General features: G+C 38.4%; 1 long non-coding RNA gene across 1 annotated transcript in view; it reads right to left on the minus strand.

Annotated features, from left to right (window-relative positions):
• Nucleotides 1-23682, minus strand: part of LOC134761656 (uncharacterized) — a 40983-nt gene extending 17301 nt beyond the window's left edge. The window contains exons 1-2 of the long non-coding RNA XR_010140615.1: nucleotides 23629-23682; nucleotides 10868-11021 (exon numbers count right to left, since the gene is read on the minus strand). This is a non-coding gene — a long non-coding RNA (uncharacterized LOC134761656). The remainder of the gene's footprint in view (nucleotides 1-10867; nucleotides 11022-23628) is intronic.
• Between the last annotated feature and the right edge of the window lie 1733 nt (nucleotides 23683-25415).

Consider the following 25415-nt stretch of genomic DNA (forward strand, 5'->3'; position numbering starts at 1 on the left):
TATTTTCTCAACTGGATTTTTATTTTTTATTTTTTTAAAGACAAGGTCTCTCTCACCTAGGCTGTAGTGCAGTGATGCGATCTCAGCTCACTGCAGCCTTGACCTCCAAACTCAAGCAATCCTCCAGCCTCAGCCTTCCGAATAGGACAACAGGCGCACACCACCATGCCTGGCTAATTTTTGTATTTTTTGTAGAGACGGGGTTTCGCCATGTTGCCCAGACTGGCCTCGGACTCCTGAGCTCAAGCTGTCCTCCCACCTTGGCCTCCAAAGGTGATTACAGGCAATTGCAGGCTGGGATTATAGGCATGAGCCACCGCACCTGGCCCTCACTTGGATTTTTTAAAGGATTTAGGCTTAAAAAGCTGAAGGACATCCTGAAATTATCTGGTCTAAAATTACAGAATTTTTTCAATTACTCCAGGTCCCTCAGAAAGTTATGGAATGTTAGTTCTAGCCTCTAAATCTATAGTTTCTCAGGAAGAATTGCTTATAGTGTATTCTTTTTTAAAGAACTTTTAATCAAATGAGTTAAATGTAAATGTTTCCTTAAGTTAGAATATCAAAATAATTCATAAGAATTGGAGCTGAAATCACTTTTCTAATTATATCTACCCTGCAAAAACATATGACCAGAATTCTGATTCTGGTAATAGCAGACAAGGTACTATGAACCAACCCTTCTACTGAGGAGAAGTGGAAAAGCTGGGAAGAATGCTTTAAAAAAAAATCTACTTAATGGCATTAGAGAACTAATTAGAGAGTCAAAGATTGCTAGATTAGAAGAGCATGGAGATAGACAGAGATGAGCCCTGTCTTTGAGGCCATTGTTTTCTAGGTATCTTCTGATTCTAGGAGGGGCACCTGAGAAAGTGAGTCAAATGTTTGATAAGTTCACAAAAGAAAAATACACCAAAGTTGGATTCTGGAAACTTCCAAGTTGGGGTTTGGGGAAGGACAGGACTAATTAACTTCCTCACTGATGATGTGTGACCCCAAAGGATTGCACTCTATGAGTAAGGGTGAACCACACAGGCAGGCCTTCCCAGGACTGTAGCTCAGCTTTGAATATTCTTTTGTGGTTGGATTTAAGTGATTCCGTAATGCTATAGCTTTCTGGAAATCCTCTCTATGAGGGAATATTATCATAGCTCCCAAATTATTTCTCAAACAATTTTGCAAAAAATTTTAAAAGCTAGGCATATGAGAAGAAAAAAGGACACAAAGGAAAACCCAACAGAAGCAACAGATAATAGAAATACATTGAAGAGGAATACAGAATTGGAGTTATCATACAAGATTTTTAAATAACTGTGTATATGGTGTTCAAATATAAGTGACAAGATTAAGAAGTTTAACAGGCCGGGCGTGGTGGCCCACACCTGTAATCCCAGCACTTTGGGAGGCCAAGGCAGGCGGATCACAAGGTCAGGAGATTGAGACCATCCTGACCAACATGGTGAAACCTTGTCTCTACTAAAATACAAAAAATTAGTGGGGCATGGTGGCATGCACCTGTAGTCCCAGCTACTCGGGAGGCTGAGGCAGGGGAATCGCTTGAACCCAGGAGGCGGAGATCGTGCCACTGCACTCCAGCCTAGTGACAGAGCGAGACTCCATCTCAAAAAAAAAAAAAAGAAGTTTAACAAAATGCCGGTGGGGGGGCGGGGAGATGCAGCTGGGGGTGGACAATGAACCAAATGAAAATCCTGAAATTGGAAAACAACTGAAATAGTAGTGGATGGATATAGCAGCAGATGAAACAGCTGAAGACAATAGTTTAGAAAAAAATATCCAGAATGAGGCACAAGAGGACAAAAAAATTGGCTATATAGGAAAAGGGTAAGACACAGAGAATATAGATCCAAAATATTTGTCATTAGGATTGCAGGAGAAATGAGAGGAAATTCAGCAGACACGATATTTGAAGAGAGGATAGGTGAGAACTTCCTAAGATTTATGAAGGGTATCAAGCACAGATTCAGGGACCATAAGAACCATATGAACCCTAAATAAGATAAATGAAAAAAATCATTTAGATACATCATAGTAAAACTACTAAAAATTAAAGACAGAAATATCTTTTTTTTTTTATTTGAGACAGGGTCTTGCTCTGTTGCCCAGGCTGGAGTGCAGTGGTGCAATCTCTGCACCCTTTACCTCCCAGGCTCAAGCAATTCTCTCCTCGGCCTCTTGAGTAGCTGGGACTATAGGTGCACACCACCATGCTTGGCTAATTTTTGTATTTTTTGTAAAGACAGCATTTTGCCATGTTGGCCAGGCTGGTCTTGAACTCCTGAGCTCAAGCAATTTGCCCACCTTGGCCTCCCAAAGTGCTGGGATTACAGATATGAGCCACTGCACCCAGAAGTATCTTAAAAGCAAGAAAAAAAAGTACCTTAAAAGGAGCAACAATTAGATTGGCAGCTAAGTAAAAAAAGTCAATGCCAAAAGACACTGAAATTTGTGGAAAGTAACTGCCAACACAGAGTTCTGTACTGAGCAAAACATTTTAAGAACAAAAGTAAAGACATTTTCAGATAAATAGAAGCTGAGAGAAGTCATCATCTATATGTCCTCAAAACACTCAAGACAAGGCTAGAAATAGTACATATTCCCACCAGCAAGATGGAAGAATCTCCTAATTCACAAAGCACTAGGTAAAGTACTTGGAAGGGGTCTGCCTCAACAGTGAGTAATAGGTAGCTATATTAGTTTCCTATTGCTGCTATAACAGATGACCACAAGCTGTCACTTAACACAAATGTATTATCATACAGTCCTGGAAATCAGAAGTCCAAAATGAGTATTACTGGGCTAAAATCTTTTTTATTCAGAGCAGAAGAACTTGAGAGGTAAAATCAAGATGTCAGCAGAGATGCATTCGTTTAGGGGACTTAATGAGGAGAGTCTGGTTTATTGTCTTTTCCAGGTTCTAGAAGTTGTTCACATCCCTTGGCCCTGTTTCTCCATCTTCAAAGCCAACACTGAGTTGAGTCTTTCTCACGTCATATCATTCCAAGCTCTCTTTGGACTCCCCCTTCTACTTTTAAGGGCACCTGTAATTACATTGGGCCTACACAGATAATACAGGATAATCTCCCTATTTTAAGGTCAGGTGATAGGGACTCTTAAACTTCCCTCTTGCCACATAACATCATATTCACAGATCCTAGAGATTAGGACATAGACATCTTTGGGTGGGTGGGGATATTTCTGCCTACTACATTTCCTAGGCTAAAAATGTGGTTTCTGGTGAGGGTTACCTTCTTGCTGTATACTCACATGACAAAAAGAGTAAGAAAGCTCCGGCCAGGCGCGGTGGCTCACGCCTGTAATCCCACCACTTTGGGAGGCCGAGGCAGGTAGATCACGAGGTCAGGAGATCGAGACCATCCTGGCTAACATGGTGAAACTCCGTCTCTACTAAAAATACAAAAAATTAGCAGGGCATGGTGGCAGGCGCCTGTAGTCCCAGCTACTTGGGAGGCTGAGGCAGGAGAATGGCATAAACCCAGGAGGCGGAGCTTGCAGTGAGCCGAGATCGCGCCACTGCACTCTAGCCTGAGTGACAGAGTGAGACTCTGTCTCAAAAAAAAAAAAAAAAAAAAAGAAAAAGAGTGAGAAAGCTCTTAGGTGTCTCTTAATATAAGGGTACTAATCCCATTATAAGTTCCCCACCATCATGACCTCATCTAACCCTAGTTACCTCCCAAAGGCCCCATCCCCAAATGCCACCCCAATGGAGGTTAGGGCTTCAATATGTGAATGGGAGCAGGGGACAAAAACATTCACTCCATAATAGCATGTAATGGAAATGCCATAAGGAGAAGAGAAAAAGAAACAGAAGAAATATTTGAAGCAATAATGACTGAATTTTTTCCAAAGTTAATCATAAACACCAAGCTACAGATCTAGGAAGCCCAAAAGAATATGAAGCAGAATAAACAAAACATCTACACCTAGGCATATAATATTCAAACTGCAGAAAACCAAAAAAATAAAATCTTAAGCTGGAGGAAAATTTACTTTGCCTATATAGGAGCCAGAATAAGAATTACATTGGCCTTCTCTTCAGAAAGCATGCAAGCAAGAAGAGAGTAGAGTGAAATATTTAACATGTTCAAAAAAATCTCACCAACCTAGAATTCTATATTCAGCAAAATTATCCTTCAAAAGTGAAGGAAAAAACAAAAGATTTCCTAAGACAAAAAGTGGGAGAATTTGTCACCCATACACATCATTTGCAAAAAATGTTAGAAGTTCTTCAGAAAGGAAAATAATGATATAGGTCAGAAACTGTGATGTGCATTAAAAAAAAAAAAAAAAAAAAAAGAGCCAGCTGGGCACGGTGGCTCACGCTTGTAATCCCACCACTTTGGGAGGCCAAGGCAGGTGGATCACCTGAGGTCGGGAGTTCGAGACCAACCTGACCAACATGGAGAAACCCCATCTCTTAATAAAAAAATTTGCCAGGCGTGGTGGTGAATGCCTGTAATCCCAGCACTTTGGGAGGCCGAGGCGGGCGGACCACCAGGTCAGGAGATCAAGACCATCCTGGTTAGCACAGCGAAACCCTGTCTTTACTAAAAATACAAAAATTAGGCGGGTATGGTGGTGGGTGCCTGTATTCCCAGCTGCTCAGGAGGCTGAGGCAGGAGAATGGCGTTAACCCGGGAGGCAGAGCTTGCAGTGAGCCGAGATCGCACCACTGCACTCTAGCCTGGGCCACAGAGCGAGACTCCATCCAAAAAAAATAAAAATAAAGAAAATAAAGCATTATATTCTACCACCCAGAGATTATGATTGATGACTTTTATATCTGTACATCTTTTTCCATGTTTATATATGTGTGTGGATATATGTATACACACATATACCTTTTACAAAAATGAGATCATATTATATGTGGTATTTTATAACCGATTCTCTTCAGTTTATAATCTTCTCCTTTCCCTATCAATACATTTTAATGTTGCCTAAATCCAGCCCAAATTCAAATTGGCCCAGTTTTTCCATAATGTCTTTAAAGTTGATTTGCCCAAACCAGAGCTACATGATACATGTGGTTGTTATGTCTCTTAATTTTTTATTCTAGAGCAGTCCTCCTGTCTTTTTTCCCCCCATAAAATAGTCTTTTTGATGAGTCCAGGCTAGTTGTCTTACCCTCTGAAATTTTCTGTTTGTTTCTTCATTATGTCACTTCCTTTGATACCCTCATTCCCTATATTTCCTATAAATTACAAGTTAGATCAAAAGGCTTGAAGGATTCAAGTTAAACATTTGGGGATAGAATTAATATTAGGTGACAGGAGACACTGATATCTGGGTGACCCACTATTAAATCACTTTCTTAGTATGATAAGAGTCCGATCCCTCCATTGAACAGCTAATTTTTCCCCTTGTTACTAACTTTGTGGTGTTATTTGGCACTATGTGAATGGCCAGCTTCTCATCAACAAAATACATAATGTTTGATAATCTTTTTATGGGTCAATCATTTTATCAAGGGTGACAGAATGATTTTATAATTATTCCATTCCTTATACACTATTAACTGACATTTTTATTTATAGTAGAGCTTTCCCTCATCAAATATGTCATTTTGGTCACTTACTACTAGGAAGTTATGATTAGTACTTAGTTTTTTTCCCTTTATTTACCAATTTTTAAGTCCAAGGAGTGGTTTAATAGGCACTTCAAATTGTGACATGAGATTTTAGGACTTTCTATGTTAGTATTGTAATAGACTTACAGATTTTCATTGAATCAGTGTTTTAATCCTCCATAGTCATTACTTTTTTTAATGCTCAAATTGACACATCTTTGGCTTGTGTAGACATCTTCAGTCTTGCGTTTACATCTGTTTGCCATGGCCCTATTGATTTTTGAATGCTTACTTTCTGAGCAAAATTAATTGTTCCAGGCTCACTTTGTACCTCCCCTGTTCTCAGATCTGGTCTCAAGCATTTCTGAAGGAGTCTTGGTTCTTTTTAATGGAGACTAGTATTGGAGAACAAAATCTGGGTGCTAGGGGTGTCCTTTATCACTAGGGTAACACTGCTTCTAGGACATTTCCTGGACAGAGCTCAATGGACATTTCTTTTCTAAAAATTCATGAGTTCCTATTGATGTATTGAATTCAGTTTTAACATGATAGTGTTTCATTTTTAGTATTTAATTTGTTTCTGAATTTATTTTTGTTAATTCCGTCCATGTGTTCTCCTTTGGTTCATTTATTTATTTACATATTTTCAGTTGTAGTAGATTGCATCAGAAGTGATTCCAGGAAGCACAAGGAGGGATTATTGAGACAGGAAAGGGAATAAAAGCCAACAAAGTATGCATTAATGAGCAGGGCTATCTTGGATTATTCTATTGTGTTTTTTTCCAAACTTGTAAGCTGGGTTGGTTTTATTCTCCCTCTGTGTCCACTTTCCCTCTATTACTGATATATATGGTGCTATGAATATTTCCTTGAACACTGATTTAGATGAATCTCAAATGTTTTAAATGTAGTATTTTTGTTATTTTCTAGAAAATCTGAAATTTATATTTGTATTTTGCTTTTGAACCAGTAATTGGGTGAAAATTTTGAAATTTTCAGATGGAAGGACTTGTTTGTTTTCTGATTGTGTTATTAATTTTAGATTCGTTGCATTGTTATCTGAGAATATTTATGTTCTTTGTACCTTTTAGAATTTATTGCGATTTTTTTGTGGCCAAATAAGTAATCAGTTTTCATTAATGTTCACTGTATACCTGAAAAAGATAATTCTCTATTTTTAGGGTATAGAGTTTGACATATATAAATATCCATAAGATTTAATTTATTGATTTCATTCATTTTTGTTCATTTGGTGGTTTTTTTAGGCAGAGAACAAAGTCTCTGTTTTTTTCTAAAACTTTTTATATCTCCTATAATTTTTGCTTTAAGAAAGTTACTCCTGTTATTTTCTGCATAATTATTCATATCTGTTCTATCATTATTTAAACTGTATTCTTTAACATTATAAAGTACTCTTCTTTATCTCACTTTATGCTTTGGTCTTTTTCTGAAATTGAGATTTTGATGAATTCTTTCTTTTTATTTTTATTTGCTTAATTTACCCTTGTTCATTCTTTATTTGCAACTTTTCTCAATCATTTTATTTTAGTTATATCTCTTATATACATAATAAAATTGAGTTTTGTTCTGATCAAATCTAATTTGATCTAATAGGTAGGTTAAGCCTATTTGCGTTTATTGATATGACAGCTATGTTTGATCTTAATATACTTTTCTTCCGCTTTCTGTTTACATGTCATACATATGCAAATACATAAACATAAGTATAAATATTTATACACACACATAGATATGTAGTGTGTGTATGTATATATGCATATACGTATATATGCTTTTCAAAGTGTGGTTTGGTTTTTCCTCATTTTTAAAAAATTATAGTTCTTATAGTTAGGAAACTTTGCATTTGTATACTAGTGGTGTATTAGTTATTTGTTGCTGCTTAACAAATTACCACAAAGTTAGCAGCTTAAGAAGACACACATTTATTATCCACAATATCTGTGGGTCAAGAGTCTGGGTATGGCTTAGCTGCGTCTTTTGCTTCAAGGTCTTTTATGAGATGTTGGCTAGGGCTGGCATCTCATCTGTTACAAGGGAAGGATCCACTTCCAACCACACATGGGTGTTGGCAGGACCCAGTTTCTTGAAGGCTCTCAGACAGAGGGCCTCACTCTCCTGCTAACCGCTAGCCAGAGGTTACCCTGAGTTCCTTACAACATGGGTTTCTCCATACAGTGGCTGTCTACATCAAAGTCAGTAAGGGAGGATGTCAATGGAAAGAGTTTACTAGCAAGATAGAACTTGGAATCTTCTATAATCACAGAAGAGACATCCTATCAAATTTACCATATTCTGCTGGTAACTCAGCCATGCTTTATTCTTTCTCACTTCCACACCTGTGTTACTACCATTCCTTCTGCCTTGACTGACATATTTCTCTGAACTCCAAATAAAGAGACTATATAATATCCACTGTTAAAATTAACCTAACATAAAGACTGTCCTTTCTATCTGTCTGTCTCTTAAACTACTATTTTTGGGTTGTCTTTTCTCCTCAAGTTTTGTGGTTTATTGTTTCAGATGATGGTATGAAGACTGAGATCACAATGTTAGGCATGAAGCAGGAATTTTGTGAAGTAACAGAACCACACAGGGAGGAGTTTGATGGATGTAATGAAACTGTGTCTCAGCATGCCAAACATAGAAGAGACAGTGAGCCTAATGGCAATTTGGAAATGCACGATGGGGATGCCACAGGTGAAAAAATATATAAATGTGATGAGTGTGGGAAAACTTTCACCTGGATCAGAGGCCTTCAGATGCATAGGAGGATCCATAATGGAGAGGAGCCATACCCATGTACAGAACGTGGAAAGGCCTTCATCACACATGCGGAACTTACCCAGCATCAGGGGCTTCACAGCAAGAAAAAAAAAACCCATAAATGTAAAGAGTGTGGGAAAAGCTTTAGTCAAAAGGCAGGACTCTTCCAACATCTTCAAATCCACACTGGGGAAAAACCCCATCAGTGTAGTAAATGTGGCAGATGTTTTAGTTGGAGATCAGTTCTTAGGAAGCATCAAAGTCTCCATACTGGAGCTAAACCTTTTGAGTGTATGGACTGTGGGAAAGCCTTCTGCCGTAGTTCACACCTCATTGAACATCAGCAATTCCACAACAAAGAGAAACCTTATGAATGTAATGAATGTGGGAAAGCCTTCAGGCAGTGTTCACCTCTTACTGAATATCAATGAATTCACAGCGAAGAAAAACCCTATGAATGTAAAGTATGTGGAAAAGCCTTCACTCGGTATGCTGGACTTAACCAACACCAGAGAATCCACACTGGAGAGAAACCTTTTGAATGTCCTGTATGTGTATGAGACTTTAGCTGGAGCTCAGAACTAATAATACATCACAGAATCCACTCAGGGATTGTGCTGAATGTGCTGAGTGTGGAAAAACCTTTAATGTGAGCTCAACCCTGATCATACATCAGAGAAGTCACACTGGGGAGAAGCCCTATAAATGTGATGAATGTCTGAAGCCTTTAGTCAATGTTCAGGCTTAAAAAACACAAGTTAGGAGGCAAGCATGGAAACCCTCCTGAGCCAAGAAAATATAAATGTGATGAGTGTGTAAAGACCTTTACTCGGTCAACTGGCCTGAGGAACCACAAAAGAATCTACGCTGTGGATAAGACATACCAATGTCCTGAGTGTGGAAAGGCCCTCACAAGGAGACAGGATCTTATCGAACACCAGGGGATTCAAAACAAGGTGAAGCCCTATCAGTGTCAAGTGTGTGGCAAAGCCCTCAGTCAGAAGACAGGTCTTAGTTACCATCTCAGAATCCCCCCAGGAGAGAAACATTTTGAGTGTTCTGAATGTGGGCCAGCTTTCTGCTGGAAGTCAGATCTCAACAAACATAAAAGAGTCCACTCTGAGGGAAAACCCTATAAATGTGAACAGTGTGGGAAAGCCCATAGGCAGAGAGCAACCCTGGTTCAACATCAGAGAAGCCACATTGTGCCAAGACCTGGGAGTGGGGTGAGTGGTGCAAAGCCTGCAGTGGAAGCTCAGCCCTGATTAATCACCAGAGAATCCACTACAACTGAACACCTTGCCCATGTGTTTGGTGACAACTTCAAGTAGTATCCAGGATTTTTTCTTACTGAGATAAAATGTTTCTTGAACTTCATTGTTTAAGAACATCATGGATACCACATTGAAGACTTTTTATAAAAATCATAAATACTGTGAAAGTTGAGAATTTAGGAAAATAAACATCAAGGAATTTACCTGCAATTACCTTTTGTAAATGCAATGAAGTATCAGTGCAACAAAAAAGTATACAAGGGCAGTTGTTTAAAAATTATATTTTTCTGCTGAATTGTTTATTTTGTTTTGAAGCCATTTCAATTTCTGACTAACTTTAGCATAGCCTAGTGTTGAAATTACTTGTTTGAGTACCAGTTGAGGACACTGGAATATCTAAGAGCTTAGAATGTGCGAGGTGCATTGTCTCTGTTTCTTTCCTACCTTGGCTACCTGACCAAGCAAGCCACAATCTAGAAGACAAATAGTAGGTGGGTTAAAGACCCTTCCACATCTCAACTCCAGAATCATCATTTCCTAGTGAAAAAAGGATGTGTAATATTCTAAGTAGTGTGGAGGACATAGAAATTTTGGCCCCTAGTAACTCAAAATTTAGTGGGGCCATCATGGCTAAAGCCCAGGGGATATATTTTCCACTGTGAACACAGCTCCTTGAGTTCAAATGGAGATGGACAAACCTTTCATTTCAGCATTTTCACCCTCCTACAAATTATATTTCCTCAACTGAAACCCCTTTCAACTTCAGCACCAACTATGTCCCTCATTGGTCAAGGATGTGAGGGACTCCTTTGCCGAAGCTGATAATCATTTTCAAACACTGGAAGAATTGCATTTCTTTGTGCTAGTCACAGTGTAACAGCTCTAGACATGACATACTTTTAAGTTTACTCTGCATTGTTAACATTTTATCTAACATTTTCCTTAATCTGCACAGCCAAGAAAACAATAAACCAAGCCCTGATTTGAAGTGTTTGCCAACATCCAGCTTTCTGTGGTGTACAGTACTTGCATCATTGCTGATTACCAGTGAAATCACTGAAGTCATGGAGTTGAGAAGAGATGTGGGGTAGCACAGGATTATAGATTCTTTCTACTATATAGATACACAGACAACCTCAAGAGCAGAAGTAATCATAAAATGTGGTAAATTGGGAATTGATATATTTTGAGTATATATTACCTTTTAATAATTAAATTGTAGCTGAGCATGGTGGTGCACCCCTGTGGTTCCCAGCTACTTGGGAGGCTGAGGTGGGATGATCGCATGGGAGTTCGGGGCTGTAGTGAGCTGTGATCACACCACTGCACTCCAACCTGGGCGACAGAGTGAGACCCTGTCTCAAAAAAACATTAATATTAATAATTTAGTTGTCAGTTTTAATAATGTATTTTTTAATGTCTTGCAGAATTCTTGAAAATTTAACAATCAAGCTCTGAGTCTCTTTGGTCAGTCTCCTACCCACCACTCATTCATGTTTCCTGTATTTGTTCCTTTTTATAGCTGAGTAGCATTCCATTGTGTGGATAAGTTACAATCTATTCTCCACTGCTATCATTTTGTCATTTCAGTAGTATTATATAAATCATGTAGTATGTAACCTTTTGCGATTGGCTTTTTGCACTCACTATAATTTGTTAGAGATTTATCCAGGTTGTTGGGTATATCAATAACTTGTTCCTTTTTGATGCAGAGTAGTATTTCATGATATGTGTGTATACCAAAGTTTGTTTAACCATTCATCATTGAAAGACATCTGGATTGTTTCGAGTTTGGCTATTATGAATAAAGCTGCTGTGAACATTCATGTACAGCTATCGTATGAGCATAAGTCATCGTTTCTCTGCAATAATGACCAGAAATGCAATTGTCAGGTCATCTGGTAGTCACATATTTAGTCTTTTGTTTTTTGTTTGTTTGTTTGTTTTGAGACTCTGTCACCCAGCCTGGAGTGCAGTGACATGATCTTGGCTCACTACAACCTCTGCCTCCCAGGTTCAAGCAATTCTCCTGCCTCAGCCTCCCGAGAAGCTGGGATTACAGGCACCTGCCACCACGCCTGGCTAATTTTTGTCTTTTTAGTAGAGATGGGGTTTCACCATGTTGGTCAGGCTAGTCTCAAACTCCTGACCTCAAGAGATCTGCCCACCTCAACCTTCCAAAGTCCTGAGATTACAGGTGTGAGCCACTGCGCCCGGCCACATGTTCAGTTTTTTTAAAGAAACTACCAGACCTTGGCGGGCACCTGTAGTCCCAGCTACTCGGGAGGCTGAGGCAGGAGAATGGTGTGAACCTGGGAGGCGGAGCTTGCAGTGAGCCGAGATCGTGCCACTGCACTCCAGCCTGGGCAACACAGGAGACTCCGTCTCAAAAAAAAAAAGAATAAAGAAAGAAAGAAACTACAAGACTTTTCCAGAGTAGCTGTACTATTTTACATTCCTACTAGCAAAATATGAGTGATCCAGTTTCTCTACATTTTTTTCTATCATTTGGTGTTTGTCTCTGTTTTTATCCTAATAGGTATTCTGATAGGTATGGTACAGTAATTTCTTACTATGCTTTTAATTTGCATTTCCCTAATTGCTAATGATGTGGAACATTCTTTGGTAAAATGTCTTTTCATGTCTTCTGCCATGTTCTGATTCCTATCTTACTATTCATTTTTGAGGGTTTTTTATATATTATAGAAACTAGTATCAGCAGATATGGGTTTGTAAGTATTTTCTCCCAGTCCGCAACTTTATCTTTTTATCCTTCTAAGAGGACCTTTAACAGAGCACAAGTTTTAAGTTTTTATCAAGTCCCAACGGTCAATTTTTCCTTTTATGGATCATGTTGATGGTATCAAGTCTAAGAACTCTTTGCCTAACCTTAGATCCTAAAGATCTTCTATGGCTTTTTTTTCCCATAAAATTTTTATAGTTTTACATTTAACTTTTTTTTTTTTTTTACTTTTGGTTTTTTGAGACAAGGTCTTACTCTGTTGCTCATGTGGGAATACAGTGGCATTATTACAACCCACTGCAGCCCTGACCTTCTGGGCTCAAGCAATCCTTCCCCCTCAGCCTCCCAAATAGCTAGGACTACAGATGTGTGCCACCACACACACGTCTGTAGTCCTAGCTACTGAAACGATCCTCCAGCCTCAGCCTCCTGAATAGCTGGGACTAGAAGTGTGCACCACCATGCCTGGCTAAATTTTTTAATTTTTTGTAGAGACGGTCTTACTATGAACTTTGACCTAAGTATCATGCCTTATATACAAATTAACAAAAAATAGATCATGGATTTAAAAGTTAAATGTTGGCCAAGCACGGTGGCTCCCACCTGTAACCCCAGCACTTTGGGAGGCTGAGGCAGGAGCCCAGGAGCAACCTGGGCAGCATAGAAAGACCCCGTCTCTATAAAAAATTAAAATAGCAACATGTGGTGGTGCACGCCTATAGTCCCAGCTATTCAGGAGGCTGAAGATGGAGGAGTGCTTGAGCCCAGGAGGTCCAGGCTGCAGTGAGCTGTGATCACACCACTGCACTCCAGCCTGGGTGACAGTGAAACTCTGTTTCCAAAACAAATTAATAATTTTGAGCTCAATTTCCTTAGTATTTATTAGGACATTAAAATTATTTCATATTGGATGAGTTGCGATAGTTGGTGTTTCTCAAAGAATTGGTCTATGTTGTTAAATTTATGTGTAGAGTCTGGGCACAGTGCTCACGCTTGCAATCCCAACACTTTGGGAGGCCAAGGCAAGAAGATTGCTTGAGGCTAGGAGTTGGAGACCAGCCTAGGCAACATAGCAAGACCCCCATCTCCACAAAAAAATTTAAAAATTAGCTGGGCATGGTGGTGTACACCTATAGTCATAGCTACCCAGGGGGATGACAAGAGGATCGTTTGAGACTAGGAGTTCCAGTCAGAAGTGAGCTATGATCACACACACCACTGCACTCCAGCCTGGGCAACAGAGCAAGACCTTGTCTCAAAAATAAAATAAATATATATGTAGAGAGTTGTCCATAGTATTCCCTATTATCTTTTTGGTGTTTGCAGAGTCTGTTGTGATATCTCCTGTTTCATTGTAGTTAATGGTCATTGGTGTCTTCCCTAATTTTTTATTTATCAGTCTTACTAGAGGTTTTAATTTATTGATCTTTTCAAAAAACTCACTTTTTGTTTTATTTATTTTTTTATAGTTTTTTTTAAATTTTCCATTTGAGTTTTGCTCTTGTTTTTATTATTTGCTTCTTTCTGCTTGCTTTGTGGTTTTCTTCTTCTTTTTCTAGGCTCTTGAAGTGAAAGTTTCAATTATTGATTTGAGACTTTTCCACTTTTCTAATGTATGCACTTACTGCTATAAATTTGCCTCTTAGTTCTGCTTTAGCTGTGTCCTACAAATATTGTTGTTTTTCAATTTTCATTTAGTTCAATGTATTTTTTTTGTTTTCCTTAAGACTTCCTCTTTGGTTATTGACTTATTTAGGAATGTATTCAGTTTTGAAGAATTTGGCAGTTTTTCCCTGTCTTTCTGTTATAATTCCTAGTTTCATTTTCTTGTGGATGCAGAACACATTCTAGTTCTTTTAAACTTGTTGAGGTTTGTCTTATGGCCCAGGATATGGTCCATATTGTTATATATTCTATGGGTACTTAAAAATAAATATGTATACTGCTGGTGTTGGGCAGACTGTTTTATAAATGTCTATTAGTTGGTTGGCTGATGGTATTGTTCAGTTCTTCTGTATCCTTGATGATTTTCTGTCTAGTTGTACTATCACTTGTTCTCTAATATAATTGTGGATTTGTCTATCTCTCTTTTCAGTTCTATCAGTTTTTGTTCACATATTTTGCCTACCTATTCTTTGGTACAGATACATTTAGGATTATTATGTCTCATTAGTGAATTCACTCTTGTCATTACGTAATGTTCCCTCTGTGACTGGTACTTTTCTTTGTTCTGTAGTCTACTCTATCTCACATTAATATAGTTGCTCCTCCTTTACTTTAACTGATATTTGCATGATCTACCTTTTTTCATCCATTTACTTTTTTTTGAGAGGGAATCTCACTCTGTCACCCAGGCTGGAGTGCAGTGGTGCGATCTTGGCTCACTGCAAAGTCCACCTCCCAGGTTTAAGTGATTCTCCTGCCTCAGCCTCCCAAGTAGCTGGGATTACAGGCGCAAGCCACCACGCCTAGCTAAATTTTGTATTTTTAGTAGAGACAGGGTTTCACCATGTTGGCTAGGCTGGTCTTGAACTCTTGACCTCAGGTGATCCACCCGCCTCGGCCTCCCAAAGTGCTGGGATTACAGGCATGAGCCACTGTGCCTGGCCCCATATACTTTTTTTTTTTAGATGGAGTCTTGCTCTGTCACCCAGGCTGGAGTCCAGTAGCATGATTTTGGCTCACTGCAACCTCCGCCTCCCAGGTTCAAGTGATTCTCCTGCCTCAGCTTCCTGAGTAGCTGGGATTACAGGTGCCTGCTACCACGCCTGGCTAATTTTTGCATTTTTAATAGAGATGGGGTTTCACCATGTTGGTCAGGCTGGTCTCGAACTCCTGACCTCAAGTGATCCTCCTGCCTCAGCCTCCCAAAGTCCTGGGATTACAGGTGTAAGCCACGGCATCTGGCCTACTTTTAATATACTTATATCATTATATTTGAAGTGAATTTCTTGTAGACAGCATATACTTGGTGCCATTTTATTTTTTGCTTTTTGTTTGTTCTCTGTATTGCATTTTTTTTTTTCTGCTTTCCTGTGGGTAACTGGGACTTTTTTTTAAAGTCCAGTTTGATCTGTGTGTGTGTGTATATATATATATATATATATATATTTTAAGTATATCTCTTTGTATGGCATTTTTAGGGGATTCTCTATATATTGCATTTTATGTATGTAAGTTGTCACAGTCTACCAGTGTCAAGTTCACGTAAAGTATTTCCATACTTTACTTTTCCCAATTTATAATTCTTGTAAATACATACTCTACATACATTTAGAATTACTTTAGACAGTGTTGTAGTTTTTGTTTCAATCATCAAACACAATTTAGAAAATTCAAGAGGAGAAGGAAAGTCTATTACATGTGCCAATTTTTGTTGTTGTTGTTTGCTTTTTAGAGACAAGGTCTCACCCTGTCAGGCCAGAGTGCAGTGGTGTGAACATAGCTCACTGCAGCCTCAAGCTCCTGGGCTCAAGTGATCCTCCAGCCTCAGCCTCCCAAGTAGCTAGGACTACAGGTGAGTGCCACCACACTAAGTTAATTTTTGTTGTTGTTGTTGTTGTATAGATGGGGGTTTCACTATGTTGCTTAGGCTGATCTTGAACTTGTGGCCCCAAGCAATCCTCCTGTCTCAGCCTCTGGGATTACACTGGGACTACAGTGTAGGCCACTGTGTCCAGCCCAATATTTTTGCTTACTGTGTTTTGTCTTCTTTTCTGGTGTTACAAGTGTCTTTTTTTTTTTTTAAATCATTTCCAATTGTTCAGAGAATTTCCATTAGCCATTATTTTACGGTAGCTCCGCTGATAACAAAGTCTCTTCGTTTTCCTTCATCTAAAAGTATCTTGATTTCACCTTCATCCCTAAAGGATATTTTCTCTGGATATAGGATTCTGGACTGACAGTTCTTTTCTTTCAGCACTTGAAAAATATTGTGCCACTTCTTTCTGGCCTCTGTTGTTTCTGGTGAAAAATCCCTGTCGTTCTCATTGTTTTTCCTCTATTTTTAAGGTATCATTTTTCTTTGGCTACTTTCAAGAGTTTTTTCTTTGTCTTTGGTTTCCAGAAGGTTAATTATTACCTGTCTTGGTATGGATTTCTTTGGGTTTGTTATGTTTAGCATTTTCTCAACTTCTTGAATTTAGTAGGTTTATGTCTTTTGACAAATTTGGGAAATTTTCAGTCATTTTTTTTACTTTTTCATCCTTGCTTCCCTCTCCTTTCCTTCTGGTACTCTAATTGAACATTAGCTCTTTGGTTATAGTTCACAGATTCCTGAGGCTGTTTTCAATTTCCTTAGTCTGTTTTCTTTGGTATTCAGATTGGTTAATTTCTGTTGTTCTCTTTCAGTTCAGTGATTCTTTCCTTTTCCCCTCTCAATTCTGCCATTCTGCCATTCTTCCCATCTACTGAGCTTTTTATTTTGGTTACTGTGTTTTTCATTTCTAAAGTTTCCATTTGGTTCTTCTTTTATCTCCTATTTGCTGAAATTTTCTGTCTTTCCTGTGTCTGTTTTTTCTTATTATTTGTTTCAGGCATGTTTGTAATTGCTTGTTCAAGCCTTTTTATCATGGCAGCTTTAAAATCTTTGTTAGATAATTCTAAGATTTGTCACCTCAGTTTTAATATTCATTGTTTTTTTTTTCGTTCAGTCTGAAAATTTCTTGCTCCTTGGTATGAAGAAGGATTTTTGACTGAAATCTGGAAATTGTTATATTATGTTCTGAACTCTGGATCTTATTCAGAATCTTTTGTTTAACCTGGCTTTCTCTGATACTACTCTGGCAGGGGTAGGTGGGGGTGTGCTGCCTCATTACTACCAGATGGAACTAGAAGTCCATCCTCTGTGATACCCAGCCTCCATTGACACCCTCACTCAGCCTCCATTGACACCCTCACTCAGCCTCCATTGACACCCTCACTCAGCCTCCATTGACACCCTCACTCAGCCTCCATTAACACCCAAGGTGGGGAGCTCTTCATTATTTTTGGGTGGAGGGGAGTTCCGATTCCCCATGTGGTTTATACTGATGCTATGGTCATGGGTATGACCTCATTACTGGTGGGTAATAGTAAAAGCCCTGGGCCTTCAGTAGGCCTCATCTGACACCAGTCCAATGGAGAAGAGGAGGAGTGCCTTGTTTTTGCCAAATTGGGGTAGGAGTCCATGCTCTCCACATGGCCTTTAATGACAACAACTTAGTGGAGATATTGGGGTACCATTGGAGCCTGGTGAGGGTAGAAGTCTAGGCTTCTCACTGGGCCTTTGCTGTTATGGGTAGGGCCTGGGGCCACAGTTTTTTCTGTCATGTTTGGCTGGAGTAGAGCAGTTATTATCTAAAAGGGTTTTTTGTCTTGCTAAGCTGCCGCTTTCTTGATCCTTGGGCTGCAGTAGCAAGCTTTTGTTACTGTTAAATCTGCTTCTGTTGGCATTTTCAGGTTGCTACTGTCTTCAATTTCAAGTTTAGGATAAATACGGCCAAAAGAAAACCTAGGGAAGTTATTACTGGGTCATTCCTTGAATCCTGAGGTTCCTATCCAGTCTGCCTTCTCTTCACCTTCTAGAGACTTCTTATGTTTGTTTTATATATAATCTCCAGAGCTTTTAGTTGTACTTAGTAGAAGGAACAGGGAGAATTACATTTACTTCACCATCCCGGAATCCTCACTTTATTTTTAATGAAGTACTCTCAGTAATTCACCTTTTTAACTTATGTCAATTTTAGCAAAAAATTCCATTTCCACTTATCATTTATTTCTTGTTCCTCAGGGTGCTCCTCTAACATCTCCTGACCAAGACACTGCTGAGGTCACAACTCCCGGTGTCCAAGATGGCTGTGGATGCAAAGAAGCCTGCTGACTTAACAGCTCCTCCTGGAGGGTTTTGTGATAGTAAAGGTGAAGTTTGAGGAAGACCACCTCAGGAATTAGGATTTTTACCTTCCAGAGAACCAATCTCTTGCCTGGGAGACCTTCAGCCAGCAGTTTAGACAGTGCTGCTACTAGGATTCCTTAGGACCCTGTCTGAACCTGAAAATTATGACACCTAGCAGGCTCTGGGGTGCAATGTTCAGTGAGAACTTTAAGCAAGGCTGATTTTTTCTTTTCTTTTTTTTTTTTTTTTTTTTGGTCAACATGAGAGTCACTATGAAAAGGCTTATCCATTATAAGACTCAATGTTATTAATCTCTTATTACATAAGGAACATCTAGGTGCCACATTGGAGAGTGAGTCTGCATGGGTAATACATTCTGAAAAAAACAAGGATTTACAGAAATTTATTTGTGATTTGACCCTATTCAGTACAATAGTGTTCATGCAATAAAATAGCTATGCTGAAACTGCCATAGAAAATTCTTTTTTCTTTTGAAATGTATGTTATTTTGTGCATATTGTCTTTATTTCTAATTATTTTTGGCATAGCCAGTACTGGTACTACTTTTTTTCCCCCTTAATAGTGATTGATGATCATTGACACATACAAAGAGTTTGGTGTTAGGTCAGTTGTCTCTCTTTCCATCCCACACTGGAAACCTAACTGAGGTTTAGTGGGTGTGTAGCAGCTCCTCCAAACACCCATGCCCTACATTTTCACCATATTACATTTATTTCACCCCCTGGTATCCTATTATGTGTAGTTTTTATTTTCATTTCCCTTCACTACATATTTCATCATCTTGTTCTGATGACTTCCTGTATTGATGCTACCTGACCTAGTCACCCAGGTTCCAAAGCTTGGAGTCATGCTTGATTCCATCTATCTTGTTTCTCCACTCCACAATCAAGCAGAACTATTCTATCTCTACATAATGCTCAAATATGTCCCTTATTTTCCATTTGTATTATTATTCTTTCTCTTACTGTATAAACATGTATTAAGTGCTTATTATATGTCAGGCACTTCTAGGCAGTGGAACTAAAAGTGGCGTACAAAACAGACAGTCCCTCTTTCATGGAGCTTATATTCTAGTGAACATGAAGTAAGAAAGAGAGATAAATAACAAATAAAAGCACTTTAGGCACTAGTAAATGTCATGGTCAAAATACAATTGAGTTATAGGACAGATAGGGAAAGATTTAAGGTATCGAATAAGTAGAAGCTGTATTAGTCTGTTCTGTGGTGCCATGGAGGAATATCTGAGACTGGGTAATTTATAAAGAAAAGAGGTTTAATTGGCTCACAGTTCTGCAGGAAGCCAATTGGCTCATTGGCTCTACAGGAAGCAGATGGTGCTGGCATCTGCTCAGCTTCTGGTGAGGCCTCAGGGAGCTTTTACTCATGGTGGAAGGTGAAGCAGGAGAAGCATGTCACATGGCAAGACAGGAAGCAAGAGAGCAACGGAGGAGGTGCCACACTTTTAAAACAACCAGATCTCACATGAACTCAGAGCAGGAACTCATCATAAGGAGGGCACCAGGCCATTCATGAAGGATCCACCCCCATGACTCAAACACCTCCCACCAGGCTTTACCTCCAACACTGGAATCAATTTTCAATATGAGATTTGGAGACGACAGACATCCAAACCATATCAGACACTTAGAGGAAAGCAGTCCAGTGGTGGGTCAATCCCTCTAGGAGCATTAGGGACCCATTCTCCCTTTATCTCTGCCACACCATGGTTTGTAGCTGTTTTTCTCAGTATCACCTCATAGTCCAATGAAGTTCCAGAACCTCAATCCACATATCTGTTCTAGGAAGGGGGAAAACAGGAGGGCCACTTATTGGAGTTCTCACATAACTTTTTAATATTTAATTATAATAAAATACTGTAGTTCCCACTTACTTGCAGGTGGTACATTCCAAGATCCCCAGTGGATGCCTGAAACCGTGGATAGCACCAAACCCTATATATACTATGCATGAATTTCTTTTTCCTCTTGACAATTTCACAGATAGAAGACTCATTCTCACTGTAGATCTTAACAACATCAGCCTATGATCTTTTTTCTTATTAAGTCAAAGACTTCCACCTCTTCACTTAAAGAAAGCACTTTATGGCTTCTATCTGTCATATCCAAATTGCCAGCATCACTACTCTTGCACTTTAGGGCCATTAAATAAAATAAGGATTAGTTGAACACACGCACTGTGGTACCATGACGGTTAATCTGATAAGCAGAACAGCTACTAAGTGACTAATGGGCTGGTAGCATCTACAGCTCAGATATGCTTTACAAAGGGATCATTTGCATCCTGGGGGGGACGAAGCAGGATAGTGAGAGATTTCATCACACTACTGAGAACACTGTGCAATTTAAAACTTATGAATGGTTTATTTCTGGAATTTTCCATTTAATATTTTTGAACAGAAGTTGACCATGGATAACTGAAACCATACAGAGCAAAACTGTGGATAAAGGGGGACTACTGTGCATGTAACACAAATTTATCATCCGTTTTTCAAGTGTACAGTTTAATAATGTTAAGAATATTCACATTGTTCTGCAGCCAATCTCCAGAATTCTTTTTATCTTGCAAAACTAAACTCTATTCCCATTAGAAAACAACTACCTATTTTTCCCCCTGCCCTCAGCCTCTGGCAACCATCATTCTACTTTCTGTCTCTATGAATTTGACTATTCTAAGTACCTCATATAAGTGGAATGATACAGTATTTGCCTTTTTATTACTGCTTTATTTCATTTAGTGTAATGCCATCAAGTTTCATCCCTGTAGCATATGTCAGAATTCTCTTCCTTTTTAAGGCTGAACAATTATCCATTGTATGTATATACCACATTTTGTTTATTATTCATCTATCAATGGACACCTGGGTTGCTTTTACCTTTCGGCTATTGTGAACAACATTGCTATGTGCATGAGTGTACAAATATCTCTTTAAGACCATTCTTTCAATTCTTTTGGGTGTATACCCAGAAATGAAATTGCCAGATGATATGGTGATTCTATATTAAAGTTTTTTAGGAATCACCATACTGTTTTCTATAGTGGCTGCACCATTTCACATTCCCACCAACAATGCACAAGAATTCCAATTTCCCTACATTCTCACCAACACTTGTTATTTTCATATATAGGTATATATGTGTGTGTGTATATAGATAGATAGATAGATAGATAGATAGATAGATAGATAGATAGATAGATACAGACATCATATCTGTTAGAATAGCATATATATAATATATATGAAAGTAACAAGTGTTGTGTGTACAATTCTCTGTGTGTGTGTGTGTGTATATATATGCTATTCTAACAGATGTGAGGTCACATAACATTTTTATTTATACATGTCATTGGTAGACATCTGGTGGTGATGGTGATGGTAGTGGTGGGGTTTTCCAATAAATGTTCTTGTTGCTTAGGAAAGACATAATGAATACTGGAACTGGCACTTGGAAACTCTACCTCACTAATGGCAGGCACTAGACAGTACCTAGTTTTTCAGTGTTATTTTTCTCTGCTTCTCCTACACTAACCTTTAATCCCAAAAGAATTCACCTCTGTTACTTGCACACCTAAGCCTATGTGGTATGTGCTGGGGCATGTAAAGATTAATCAGTCACTGAAGGTCTTGCCTACAAAATTTTTATAGCTGTGTACAGAAAATGAGACGTGGGCAAAAATAACTATAATATCCCGAGAATGTTGTACATACTATAGTAGGTATAGATAAAGAGCTGTGAGAGTTCAGAGACATAATAGATTTAGCTTCTAAAAGGAAGACAGAGGTATTTTTAATTTTTTAAATTCTGCACAGCTGTACATTAACTTGATTATTTTACATTTTATAGGCTTTACTACAGTCTTGGAAGCATCATTGTCCTGGATAATAGCTGTTATTTTGGCTGTTGAGTTAGAATAAACTTACTACTCTCTTATTATTTAGAGAGAAAGAAACTCTGCGAAGAATGTTATATTGTTGCCAGTTTATCTGGGATTTTAAAATTTATTGCAATCCATAAAAGACATTATATTAAAAATAAGAAAACTGGGCAAGACAGTGGTCATGGATGTCAGAATCTGCTAAGGAGTATGTAACAAACAATCTGCTGGAAAGAAAAAAAGAAAGAAAACTGGAGTGCCTAATCATGGTGTAACAGATGACTCCTCAGAAGCCTGCAACCTTTGGCTTAGGCTGCTAAATTACTACCTGAATGGGAGGGATGGCTATTTCAATGCCTAATTTTGGCCCTGCTAGCATTTATGTGTCTCTAATGCTTATGCTATGGTGGTAAGATTGTAGCTACCCAGTTCATGCAAATAACAATTCAACTCATACGATGACATAACATCACACTGAAGAAGACAAATCAGAAGGTAGCATAACAAATGCATTTAGCCTCATTTATACCTTACTGATACGTAAGAGACAGACAAGTTGATTTAAAACTTTGTTAAATTATCAACAGTCTGATTTTTAAAACATTTTAAAATTATCTTCTTAGTTCCACCTGTCTCTAAATAGATGAAACCACAGGCCTATTTCCTGTGAAATATCGCCCTAACAGGAAATGATGCTTAATTGATTCCTGCAATGCTAACCCCTACAAATATATAAGCACAATGAGGAACTACTGTATATCCACTAAGAATGAGAATAATTGAATGGAAAAAAAACTCAAAATTTTCTCTTTTCTTCCTCCTGCTTTCACACCATAACAATCAACACAGAAGACTTCTATGACCAAACGTGTGGGAATTTCTCCCCACCAAGCAAGCAAGCAAACAATCCTGTAGCAAACGTCAGCTGGGTGTCTTCTAATCCAATTCAATTCTGACACTATCTACCTGGAGTTAGAGTTGGATCTCATAGGTTAAAGGCCCAGTGCCGTAAGGCTGCAACCAGCTTTAGATGCCAAACACCAGTAGCAGATTGTCACTCATACTTCTGACCAACCAATTATAAATTAGGGTTCCCTCTACTCACTGCTTGGGTTTGGTTTGCTAGGATGACTCATATAACTCAGGAAAACACTTTACTTATGCTTACCCATTATATTATATTATATTATATTATATTATATTATATATTATATATTATAAAGGCTATTATAAAGGATACAGATGAATAGCCAGATGGAAGAAGTGCATAGGGAAAGGTATGTGGGAAGAAACATGGATCTTCCAAACCCTCTTCAGGAGCATCACCCTTCAAGAACCTCCACATACGCAGCAACCAGGAGGCTCCAGGAACCCTGTCCTTTTGAGGTTTTATGGAGGCTTCATTATGTAAGCATGATTGGTTACATACGTCACTGGCTACTGGTGATCAACTCAGACTTCAGTCCCTCTTTCCTCCCCTGAGGTAGGGTGTGAGGCTGAAAGTTCAAACTCTCTAATAATATGGTTGGTTGCCCTGGCAACCAGCCCTCCTCCTGAGGTTACCTAGGAGCTCACCAAGATTCTTCTCATTAGTACAAAAGATGTTCCTATAACTCAAGAGATTTATGTTTCTATAAATCTCTTCCAAGAGATTTAGAAGATTAGTGTCAGACACACTCCTGTTATTCAGGAAATTACGATGGTCTTAGGAGCTCTGTGTCAGGAACCCAGGTCAAAGATCAAATATTAGCTCAGGAACCAGGGGCATAGAACACATATATATTTCTTATTATATCACAATATTCAAACTTCATAAAATCAAAGATTTTTTAAAAATCTTAAAAAAATCCAAAGGAGGAAAAAAAATCTTATCTATAGAGAATCAAAGATAACAATTATATCCAATTCTCCTTAAAAACCATGTAAGCAAGAAGATAGTGAAATAAAATATTTAAACTGTTGAGAGAAAATACTATCCACCTAGAATTCTGTACCCTGCAAAATTATCCTTCAAAAGTGAAGGAGAAATGAAGATTTTCTGAGACAAAGAAAAACTGAGGGAATTTGTTACCAGTAGACTTGCCTGGTAAGAAATGTTAAAAGAGGTTATTCAGAGAGAAGGAAAATAATATAGGTCCGAAATTTGGATCTACTTATAGAAAGGATGAACATAAAAAAATGAATACATGAAAGTGAAATACTTTTTTAATTCTTAATTGATCTAATAGATAATAGTTTGTTCAAATAATAATAGCAATAATGTATTCAATTATGTATGCTTTTGTATAAGGGAAACCAATGACAGTAATAATACAAAGGACAGGAGGGTTCCAGGAATTAGGAATATTTTGTTATTAAAAGGTACATACACTACCCAAGAAACAGTATAGTATTATTTGAAGGTGTATTTGGATTAGTTGTAAATGCATACTGCAAGCTCCAGGGCGGATCACAAGGTCAAGAGATAGAGATAATCCTGGCCAACATGGTGAAACCCTGTCTTTACTAAAAATACAAAAATTAGCTGAGTGTGGTGGCATGCTCCTGTAGTCCCAGCTACCTGGGAGGCTGAGGCAGGAAAATCGCTTGAACCCGGGAGGTGGAGGTTGCAATGAGCCAAGATTGCACCACTGCCCTCCAGCCTGGTAAGGTGACAGAGCAAGACTCCGCCTCAAAAAAAAAAAAAAAAAGTAAATGCAGAAGCATAATTTATATACTAAGAAAGGAGAGAAAAATAAATCATATAAAGTGCTCATTTAAAACCACAACAAGTTAAAACAACAATGAGATGCCACTACACATCTATTAAAATGACCAAAATCCAGAATACTGCTAACACAAAATGCTGGCAAGGATATGAAGCAACAGGAACTCTCATTCATTCCTGCAAGGAGTACAAATACAGTTTGGCAATGTCTTACAAAATTAAATATACTCTTACCATATGATCCAGCAATCACATTCCTTAGTACTTACCTCAAACTTATGCCCATACAAAAACATGCACATGAATGTTAATAGCGGCTTTATTTGTAATTGCCAAAATTTGCAACCAGCTCAGCTTACAAAACTGTCCTTCAATAGATGAGTGGATAAATAAACTGTAATACATCCAGACAATGGAATATTATTCAGTTCTAAAAAAAAAAAGAAAAACTATCGAGCTATGATAAACATGGAGGAGACTTACATCCACATTGCTGAATGAAAGACGCA

Source organism: Pongo abelii, chromosome 5 (assembly GCF_028885655.2).
Source record: "Pongo abelii isolate AG06213 chromosome 5, NHGRI_mPonAbe1-v2.0_pri, whole genome shotgun sequence".
NCBI classification, from domain to species: domain Eukaryota; kingdom Metazoa; phylum Chordata; class Mammalia; order Primates; family Hominidae; genus Pongo; species Pongo abelii.